The sequence below is a fragment of the Nycticebus coucang genome, chromosome 20 (genome assembly GCF_027406575.1).
Source record: "Nycticebus coucang isolate mNycCou1 chromosome 20, mNycCou1.pri, whole genome shotgun sequence".
NCBI classification, from domain to species: Eukaryota; Metazoa; Chordata; class Mammalia; order Primates; family Lorisidae; genus Nycticebus; species Nycticebus coucang.
This window is the reverse complement of record NC_069799.1, coordinates 9,900,920-9,910,769: the sequence shown is the minus strand read 5'-3', so window position 1 is coordinate 9,910,769 and position 9,850 is coordinate 9,900,920. Positions and strand designations below refer to the sequence as shown.

Sequence of the window (9,850 nt, the reverse complement as noted above, 5' to 3'; positions counted from 1 at the left end):
TTCGCTCATAACTGATATTTTCCCCTCATGTTTGTTTTTAATAATGTCCATGTGGGTGCTCTCTGTATGCTTCCTTCACTGGTCTAGCTGGAGGGGCCTTCAGCAATGGCCTTGTCCCGTTCCAGTCATCCTGGCCATAAGCTTCATAAGAATCTTGCACCTCCACACGTCCATAGTCATAATGTTACGAATCCCCTTGGCTCTTGGCTGTAATAGCCTTCATAACTCTGTTCTGCACGTGTATCATCATATCCATATTATTCATATGTTTCTGGTGCAGGGGGTGGAGGCAAAGGTATTCCCTGGATGCCTGCCAAGGTGTTGGAGCACCTCTCACAGTAGGTGGGGGTGGCACGCCTCCAGTCATGGCGGCACCTCTGGTGATGGCTCCTCTCACTGGAGTACCACGCACCAAGGCCCCAGGAGGTGGTCCAACACCACGGTCCCTAGGAACAGTGGAGGGGGGTGCAGCTCCTCGACCTCTCACTGGTACCCTACATCCACAACAAGACTCAGGTATGACAGCTCTAGAAATTGTTCTGGCAGATATCATCCATCACATCTGGTAGTAGAAACTTGACTTCTTCCATGGCATAAGCCTCACGTGGGTCTCCAAAGACTTCAGTGAAGACATGTAGATCCAAATTCAAGTGGGCATATTTCAGGTCTCCACCTTTGTACAGCTTCTCCTCCTTGGCCTTGTCTCTCATTGAGCCCTTTCCCAAACAGATCTTTGCACCAGTCTCTTCCTGCAGGCTTTTGATTGTATTCCCTTGTGGTCCAAGAATCTTGCCCACATAATTGAACTTGGGATACTGCTTGACAGGTATCCATACCAGCTCTTTCAGCTTCATATTCTTACGAGAAAATGCAAGTAATTCTCCTCCTCATTCTTTTTTGAATCTTCCTTCTGAACCTTCTCAATTTCTGCGGACAGCAGCTGCCTGGCGAGAGTGAAAGACGGGTCCACCGGGTCTTTCTCCGCCCTGAGTTGGGCAGGTACTTGTTTTCGGGCTCCGTTTTGACCTAGCCCTGGCTGAGGTGGGCAGCAGTGGGGTCGGCGCTAGACTGCCCACTGTCGCGTGGGGACCCATGGCCGAGAGCAGCAGGAGCAGCAGCGGATACATGGTGGGCAAGGCCCGGGCGCCCGCTGGGGACCCTGGTCCACCTCCCTGGGACTGGTGAGGCAGTGGCAGCTGCGGAGTCGGCGTCTGACATACCTAGGGGTCCAGGGAGGCACTGTGGCCCGAGGACCGGCTCCTGCGCATGCACGGCTGGGTCGTCCCGGTGCTGCATCGGGGAAGATGTACCAGCCAGGGAGTGATGCGGCAGCGGCAGTTGGTGGGGGTGGGACAGCTGGACCACCAAAGCCGAACAACCCAGGGAGAGAGAGAGAGAGCACCAGACTTTATGTACGATTTGAAATACTTTCATCAAACTGGTTAACATAGCCTTCATGGCATATTCTTAGCTATTGTGTTAAGACATTTATATTCCACATTTAGTGAATTTCACATGTACCCTTGTAAGATGCACCATAGGTGTGATCACACCAATCACCCTCTCTCCGCCCATCCTTTCCCCCTTCCCTCCGTTTACCCCCCTCCCTTTCCCCCTTCCCTCCCTTTCCCTATTCTTGGGCTATAATTGAGTTATAACTTTTATATGAAAGCCATAAATTAGTTTCATAGTAGGGCTGTGTACATTGGATACCTTTTCTTCCATTCCTGAGATACTTTGCTAAGAAGAATATGTTCCAGCTCCATCCATGTAAACATGAAACAGGTAAAGTCTCCATCTTTAAGGCTGCATAATATTCCGTGGTGTACATATACCACAATTTATTAATGCATTTGTTGGTCGATGGGCACTTGGGCTTCTTCCATGACTTAGCAATTATTAATTGGGCTGCAATAAACATTATGGTATAAATATCTTTCTGACAATGTGATTTTTGGTCTTCTGGATATATACCTAGTAGAGGAATGGTAGGAACTAAATGGAAGGTCTATTTTTAGATCTCTAAGTGTTCTCCAAACATCTTTCCAAAAGGAAAGTATTAGTTTATATTTACACCAGCAGTGTAGAAGTGTTCCCTTTTCTCCACATCCATGCCAACACCTCTGGTTTAGGGATTTTGTGATGTGGGCTAATCTTAGTGGAGTTAGATGATATCTCAAAGTACTTTTGATTTGCATTTCTCTGATGATTAAGGATGATGAGCATTTTTTCATATGTCTGTATGTCATGCGCCTGTATTCTTCAGAAAAGTTTCTCTTCAAGTCCCTTGCCAGCCTGTGATGGGATCACTTGTTCTTTTCTTGCTAATACATTTGAGTTCTCTGTGAATTCTTGTTATTAAACCTTTGTCAGAGACATAACCTGCAAATATCTTCTCCCATTCTGAGGGCTGTCTGCTTGCTTTACTTACTGTGTTCTTGGCTGTGCAGAAGCTTTTTAGTTTGATCAGGTCCCAGTAGTGTATTTTTGGTGTTGCTTCAATAGCCCTGGGGTCCTCCTCATAAAATATTCACCCAGGCCCCTTTCTTCAAGTGTTTTCCCTGCACTTTCTTCTAGTTTTTTTTTTTTTTTTTTTTTTGCAGTTTTTGGCAGGGACTGGGTTTGAACCTGCCACATCCAGAATGTGGGGCCAGCGCCCTACTCATTTGAGCCACAGGCACCACCCTCTTCTAGTATATTTTTAATTTCATGTCTTAAGTTTAAATTGTTAATCCAGTGAGAGTATATCTTAGTTCATGGTGAAAGGTGTGGGTCCAGTTTCAGTCTTCTACAGGTCTCCAGCCAGTTTACCCAGCACCATTTGTTAAATAGGGAATCTTTTCCCCACTGAATGTTTTTAATTGGCTTGTCAAAGATCAAATAACGGTAAGTAGCTGGATTCATCTCTTGGTTCTCTATTCTGTCTGTTCCATACATCTACCTCTCTGTTTTTGTGCCAGTACCATGCTGTTTTGATCACTATCGATTTATGGTATAGTCTGAGGTCTGGTAGTGTGATTCTTCCTGCTTAGTTTTTATTTCTGAGTAATATCTTGGCTATTCAAGTTTTTTTTTTCTGATTCCATATAAAATGAAGTATTATTTTTTCGAGATCTTTATAGTATGACAGTGGAGGTTTGATAGGGATTGCATTAAAATTGTACATTTCTTTGTGTAGTATGTACATTTTAACAGTGTTAGTTCTTCCCAGTCATGAGCATGGTATATTTTTCCATTTGTTAACATCTTCACTATTTTTTTTTCTTAGAGTTTCATAGTTCTCTTTATAGAGATCTTTCATATCCTTTGTTAGATAAACTCCCAACTATTTCTTCTTCTTTGGCACTACTGTGAAAGGAATAGAGTCCTTGTTTTTTTCACCTTGACTATTGTTGGTATATATGAAGGCTACAGATTTTTGAGTGTTGATTTTGTAACCTGAGACGCTGCTGTATTCCTATATCACTTCTAAGAGTTTTGTAGTAGAATCCCTGGCGTTTTCCAGATATACAATCATATCATCTGCAAAGAGTGAAAGTTTGATCTCCTCTGACCCTATATGGATACCATAGATTGCCTTTTTGTGCCTTATTGCAATGGCTAAGACTTCCATTACAATATTGAAAAGCAGTGGAGACAATGGGTAACCTTGCCTGGTTCCTGATCTGAGTGGAAATTATTTCAATTTAACTCCATTCAATACGACATTGGCTGTGGGTTTGCTGTAGATGGCCTCTATCAGTTTAAGAAATGTCCCTTCTATACCCATTTTCTTAAGTGTTCTGATCATGAATGGATGCTGAATATTACCAAAAGCTTTTTCTGCATCAATTGAGAGAATCATATGTTCTTTGTTTTTTAATTTGTTTATGTGATGAATTATATTTATAGATTTACGTATATTGAACCAGCCTTGAGACCCTGGGATAAAACCCATTTTGTCATGATGTATAATTTGTTTGATGTGTTGTTGGATTTTGCTTGTTAGGATCTTGTTGAATATTTTTGCATCTATATTCATTAGTGATATTGGTCTATAATTTTCTTTTCTTGTTGGGTCTTTTCCTGGTTTGGGGATCAGGATGATGTTTGCTTTCTAGAACATGTCGGGTAGTCTTCCCTCTTTTTCTACCTTTTGGAACAGGTTGAGTAATATAGGTACTAGTTCCTCTTTAAAGGTTTGGTAGAATTCTGATGTGAAGCCATCTGGTCTTGGGCTTTTCTTTTTTGGGAGATTTTGTATACTTGATGCTATTTCAGAACTTGATATAGGCCTGTTCAACATTTCCACTTCATAATGGCTAAGTCTAGGAAGTGTCGTGCTTCCAAGTATTGGTCTATTTCCTTCAGATTTTCATATTTCAGAGAATAGAGTTTCTTCTGATATTCATTAAGGATTTTTTGAATTTGTGAGGAGTCTGTTGTTATTTCATCTTTACCATTTCTGATTGATGAAATTAGAGTTTTTTTTTTCCTAGTTAGGTTAGCCAAAGGTTTATCTATTTTATTGACCTTTTCAAAAAGCCACCTTTTCAATTTATCGATCTGTTGTATAATCCTTTTGTTTTCAATTTCATTTAATTCTGCTCTAATTTTGGTTATTTCTTTTCTGCTGCTGGGTTTGGGATTAGAATGTTCTTTCTTTCCAGTTGCTTGAGATGTACCATTAAGTTGTTAACTTTCTCTCTTTCTGTTTTCTTGAGGAAGGCTTGCAGTGCTATAAATTTCCCTCTTTGCAGTATCCCAGAGGTTCTGATAATTCGTGTCTTCATTGTCATTTTGTTCCAAAAATTTGTTAATTTCCTTCTTAATCTCATCTATGACCCAGCTATTATTCACCATGAGCTTATTTAGTTTCCATGTTTTTGTATGAATATGCAGATTCCTTTTGTTACTGAGTTCAACTTTTATTCCATCATGGTCTGAGAAGATGCAAGGAATAATTTCTATTCTTTTAAATTTGCTGAGGTTAGACTTGTGACCTAAGATGTGATAAATTTGGAGGATGTTCCATGGGCTGATGAAAAGAATGTGTATTCAGTTTTGTTAGGATGAAATGTTCTGCAGAAGTCTGTTAAATCCAATTGTTGAATTGTTAAGTTTAAGTCTAAAATTTCTTTGCTGAGTTTCTTATTGGAGGATCTATCCAACACTGCCAAAGGCGTGTTAAAATCTTCTACTGTTAAGGTGCTGGAGCAAATCAAGTTGCTCATGTCTGTTAGAGTTTCTCTTATAAATTGAGGCACAATCTGGTTGGGTGCATAAATGTTAATAATTGAAATCTGATCATGTTGAGTGTTACCCCATATCCATAACAAATATGAAGTGTCCATTCTTATCTTTCCTTACTTTTGTTGGTTTAAAGCCTATTGTATCTGTGAATAAAATTGCAACACCTGCTTTTTTCTGATTTCCATTTGCCTGAAATATAGATGACCATCCTTTCACCCTGAGACTATTTATCTTTTAAGGTAAGATGAGATTCTTGTATGCAGCAGGTATCTGGTATGAGTTTTTGTATCCAATCAGCCAATGTACGCCTATTTAGAGGGCAATTTAAGCCATTGACATTAATTGTAAATATTTATAAGCCTGATATAATTTTGGGTATCAAGTTTTTTGAAAGTCCAGTAGACATTTTTAATCCTTTTGCCACTGTGGAAGTTGGAATTTGATCAAAAGTTTCTGAGTGAGTTTACTTTTGTGGTGGAGCATTGTGCTGGTCTTTATGGAGTATAGGTCTAAGACTATACTGGAGAGCTGGTTTAGTTACAGCAAATTTCTTCAACATGTGAATGTCATTAAAGTATTTAATTTCTCCATCATAAATGAAACTCAATTTCACTGGGTACAGGATCCTGGGCTGAAAGTTATTTTGTTTTAGGTGATTAAAAGTCAATGACCACCCTCTTCTAGCTTGAAAGGTTTCAGCAGAGGGATCTGCAGTCATTCTAATGTTCTTCCCCTTGTAGGTTATGGTTTTTTTATGTCTTGCTGCTTGCAGAATTTTCTCCTTCATTTTAACTTTGGCAAAATTCTTATAATGTGCCTAGAAGATGTCTTATTCGGGTTTAGTTTTGCTGGGATTCTGAAACTGTCTGCTATCTGAATTTCAGATTTTCTTGGCATGTCTGGGAAATTCTCCTTCATTATCTCATGAAGAAGAGCATGTGTGCCTTTCGACGCCACCTTGTCGCCTTCAGGAATTCCTATAAGTTTTCTTTAAATTATTCCAGAGCTCTCTGAGAGAATGATCCATTTATGCTCTCCACTCCTTTTCCTCTTTGAGTGTTTGGGAGTGTTCAAAGGCTTTGTCTTCAATGTCAGAAATCCTTTCTTCTGCCTGCTCCAGTCTGTTACTGTGGGATTCTACTGTATTTCTCAGCTCTTAGAGGGCTGCAAATTCTTGTCTCAGTGTGTCAAAGTCTTTGGTGATTTTGTCTTTGAATTCATTGAATTCTTGAGATAACTTTTGAAATGCTTCTTGAATTTCTAATTCCAGCTTTAGCTCCATTCTAGTAATATTATTTGCAATCCGAATTCTGAATTCGATTTCTGACATCTCGGCCATTTGTTTATGAATGGGATGTTCATTTATTTATGCCTTATAGTTCCTTAGGGGCATTGATGTACTCTGGTTATTCATGTTACTGGAGTTTTTCTGCTTATTTTGCCCCATGATTATTTTACACCCTTTGGCTAGATGAGCAGATCAGGTGAAGTTGGGTTGGGGACTCCTGGAGTAGTGATTAACCAGCCCTTTGCCCCCAAAAGCTGGGACTGGTGTCTGTACCATTTTCCCTAGTGCAAAGGACCCATACAGTACTACAGCCTGGGACACTGGGGCCCTGCTTGGTGTGGTGGGGCTAAGTGGCTCTGTCTTGTTTTTAGCTGGTCTCTGTCCTACCCCAGTGAATCACTTACTCTGGGTTGAAGTCTCAGCTGTGGAGCAATACCAGCAATTATGTCACCCCGCCCCCCATGGGCAACAACTGGAAAAGGAAAATCAAACCTTCCCACAACCACACACCCAGGGTACCACTTTGGATAGTCCTCGGGTGATAAGCCCAGTTCAAGAGGTCCAAATCAATTGTCCCAGTCTGCACCAGTCTCAGGTGGGAGAGTTCAAAAGATCTGCAGCAACTAGATAGCAGGGGTCTGCTGGCAGCTCAAATATGACTCGCTCCAGTGTTCTGTGAGGTCAGAAGGACCTCCCCCCTCCCCACCAGCAAATGAATTCATCTGAGAAGGTTGATGCCTCCTTCCCCACCTTGCACCTCTGTCACACCCAGTCACTGGTAACCCTGCAGGGCTGTGACCCAGTTCCCTCCAATGAGCAGATGCTCCAGGGGTTTGCGCCTGCCTGAGCTACAGGGAGATCTATGTCTCCTTGGCCAGGCCACTGCTCTCTGCCACTATCTGGCAGGGGGAGGTGAGGCCTGACAACCTCGGGTGCTTAATGGAGACTGGGGCAGTTCACTCAGTTCCAGACCCACCCCTGATTGAGGTTGCTGACAGAACACAACAATTTCACAGAATTGTTTCTGTCCCTGCTATATTTCCCTGTGGACCAGATGCTGTTTGAGTTCACAGAAATTGCCACTCAGCCCCAGCCTGTGCCACTGCCCAGAGATGGCGTGTCTGTCTCAGCTGGAGTCTGTTTTGGGGCAGGAGTGGTTAGAGCTCACACTCAGGTCTCAGTTCCAGCCTCTGTCCGCCTGACTTTGTCTCAGCTATGATCCCCTGAGGGCCGGGTGCTTCTTCGACTCACTAAAACAGTCCTGGCTGAGTATCACCTTGGGAGTATGCCATCTCTGTGCATGCGTATTCTAGTCTCTGGCCCCACCTCACCCCACCCAGGCAGGTATCACCTCAGGCATACCCTTTACTCATTTGGCTTGCATTTCTGTCCCAGATCTGTTTCACCAGTGGCTGCAACCGGAGAAGATACCCGGCTTCCTCTGGTTGCCAGAGAGGCAGGGAGTGTCTCTCCAAAATATCCCCAGGGCTGTGAGCCCCTGTTGTTCCCACCGCTGTAGCCTCCCTCTCCAGTATGGTTCCCTCAGTTCACTATCTTCTCCTTACTCCCATGCTCCAGAATCAGCACAGACCAGCAACAGCCCATACCCTGTCTTTCTGGAGAAAATGCCTGGGAATCTGGATTCTATGGGGGGACAGGCCTCCAGACCTCATGGTGAGAGTGGAGGGGAGTGCTGGGAGTTCAGAATTACAGGTAGAGAATATATACAGTTTTATACAGTTTTATGCTTGGCGGGAGAGTGCCATGGCACATTCGTAAGTCCTCTCTAGGGAAGGAGTTCAGGGTTTTAGAGGGTCTCTCCTGTGGGATAAAATAGGAGGGGAACTGATCTCTACTCACTTGTTTGTATAGAGTATACTGTGAGCCATTCTCATGTGGGGGGGGACTCCCGTCTGCTTGGTGATGGATTTTGAACCTGTTGTTTGTTTCCTTGGGGTCGCAGCTAGCCTCAACAGGGTTGATGTGCGTTTTTCAACCTTCTCTCTTGGCTCAGCTCCAAACCATCAGCTTACTTGCTGAACTTCTGTTCTTTAACTCTTCTGGGTGGGAGCCTCTGTGGAAAGCTGGCTCCAGGTGTTCATCTTTCCTCCACCCCTGGACATACAGTTCTTAAAAAAGTAATGTTGAGTTTTTTGAGGTGGACCCTCATCTAGAAGGATTGGACTCATAAAAATAGGCAGTTAGTACACACAAGAACAAGAGAAGACCCTGTGAACACAGAGTTGAAGAACTTCAACAGGCCAAGGAGAGAGGCCACAGGAAAAATACCCTAGCCAACAACTTGGTGTTAGGATTCCTAGCCTACAGAATTATAAGAAACTAAATTTCAGTTTTTAAAGCTCTTTAGTCTGTGTATTAAATTTGTAACACTCAAGTCACATTTGACCTCTGAAATTACAAGATGTGCTCAATGTGACTTGTATTCATCTTTTACAATTTTAATATAGTTTTTTCTTAAAATGTGCATACAGTTTTGACACCCTCTGTGTGTGTACACACACACACATACTCTTACATACATATACCATGAGATGTTACTCAGTTACTAAGAAGAATTAAATAATGTATTTTGCAGCAACCTGGATGGAATTGGAGGCTATCATTCTCAGTGAAGTAATCCAGAAACAAAAATCCAAATACAGAATGTTATCACTTATGAGTTGGAATGAGGCATTGGGTGTGCATGGTCATAAAGAGTGATTTAATGGACAGTGGAGACTCAGAAGGAGGTCAGGAGGTGGTGTGGGATAAAAATTACATGTTGGGTACAATACACTATTCAGGTGATGAGTATATTAAAAGCCTAGACGTCTAAACTATGCAATTCATACATGTAAAAAACACTTGTACCCCCAAGTCTACTTAAATAAAAAATGAAAATATATTTTAGATTCTATGAGAAACCAATTCCACGTATAGTATAACATGAATTATATGTATAACAAAAATTTATTAAAAAATTGAAATATTTACAAATTGGGGGACATTAAAATGATCACAAAGACAAACTCTCTTGGCATACGACAAATTAATGAGCATAAAGGACTAGTAAGTTTTACTAGTTAGGCAAATAAGTAAATGGATACTATTTTTAACCAGAAAGAATACTCATTTTCCACAATTGTTAAAAATGGCAAGGTTTTATATTTTTAGAGACAGAGCCTCACTTTGTTGCCATTGGTAGAGTGCCACGGCATCACAGCTCACAGCAACCTCCAGCTCTTGTGCTTAGGTGATTCTCTTGCCTCAGTCTCCCGAGTAGCTGGGAACTACAGGCACCTGCCACAATGCCCAGCTATTTTTTGTTGT

The 9,850-nt window shown here is 41.9% G+C and overlaps 1 pseudogene; it reads right to left on the bottom strand.

Annotated features, from left to right (window-relative positions):
* On the bottom strand, nt 1-1,296 carry LOC128572996 (KH domain-containing, RNA-binding, signal transduction-associated protein 1-like; annotated as a pseudogene).
* Between the last annotated feature and the right edge of the window lie 8,554 nt (nt 1,297-9,850).